The sequence below is a fragment of the Vicia villosa genome, linkage group LG4 (assembly GCF_029867415.1).
Source record: "Vicia villosa cultivar HV-30 ecotype Madison, WI linkage group LG4, Vvil1.0, whole genome shotgun sequence".
Classification (NCBI taxonomy): Eukaryota; Viridiplantae; Streptophyta; class Magnoliopsida; order Fabales; family Fabaceae; genus Vicia; species Vicia villosa.
Window position 1 is genome coordinate 42,555,122 of NC_081183.1, and position 1,530 is coordinate 42,556,651.

Here is a 1,530-nt window from a genome sequence, read left to right on the forward strand (position 1 = left end):
CCTTCATAAACTTTGCATACCTTGGAACTTGCTTAATCACATCAAGAAGCGGAATGTTTACCGCTACTTTCCTGAACATATCCAAAATTTCTTTTTCTTTGTCTCCCTCCTCAATTCTTTTATTTTTCAGAACTCTATGTGGGAAAGGAACTGGTGGCACATACTCCTTTTCTTTATTTTTTTCAGTTCCGACCACAACAGAAGAAGGAGAAGAAAGCTCAGTTGGAGAAGGTTCAGATGGAGAAACTTCAGAAGTTACCTCAATGAATTTTTTATTCTTTTCAGGGGCTGTTTTTGTAACTTTTCCGGATCGCAAAGAAATAGCGCTCACATTAGCATTACTGTCATACCCCAAAATTTGCCCACACTTTTAAAAAAAAAAATTCAAAACTATTTCAAAAATTGGATTTTTATAAAATATCGGGTTCATTTATATTTGACATTTTGAATTTTATAAATATTCGATTTAAAGTCTATTTTTAAAATATAATAGTTTACTCTTAAATTGTTATATTTTAATAAATAGCAAAATATTGACCGATGCTTCATAAACTTTCAATTGGCTTTTTATTTCGAATAAATAATATAGCACAATTGGTAAGAAGTAAGGTGTGCAAGTACATGGTCTTGGGTTCAAATCTCATGTTTGACATTTTTTCCTTTATTTGTTACTAACTTTATTACTGTTTAAATTATTTTCAAAAAAATTCACAAAATTGTATTTTTCTACTATTTTTAATTAATTTTCGTATTTATTTAATTAGATATTTTTAAAATATTATTTTTTTCACTTTTTCTATTTTATTCACAAAAATATAAAAAAAAAAATATAAAATGTTTAAAAATCCAAAAAAAAAAAGAGTTTTAAAGTCAAATTTGTTATTTTCAGCATATAATATTATATTATTAATTCTCAATCAATTTTAATCAAAGTTTTTATTATATTTGTTTTTTCCTTTTTTAATTTTAGGTCAAAATTGGTGCACTATAAAACTAACCCCAACCCTTACCAACCTGGACACACATTCTGACGTACAACCAACAATCATCTCTCACGTACCAACTCACAAAAAACCAACACTAATTGGTATCTGCCATGTTACAATTTCATTACTCTTTGTGAGCTTGAGATAAAAAAATAATCAAAACAAGAACAACAAACCCTATTTTACTAACACTGTACATATTTTCACACTAACTCATTCTCATATATACCAACTGTCAAATTTATGAAACTTTTTCTAACTGGTGTTTTAGAACTTCAAAGTTAGGGAAAGAAGAATGTCTCCGACGAACCGCGAGAACCGAAGCAGCACCATCATCGAGCGAACAGCATCATCATCATCATCGACGCGACAACGATAACAGGATCCATTTTTTTATAGTTGATTTCAATAACAACAATTGCTCTTTTCTTTTGTGTTTATGGCAGGTAACGGAAAATTTAGGACAGCTGCAAGGAATAAATCAAAATCGAAAACACCAGTGTTGCAGATCTGATATCGATTCGCCGTCATCACGCGCGACTCC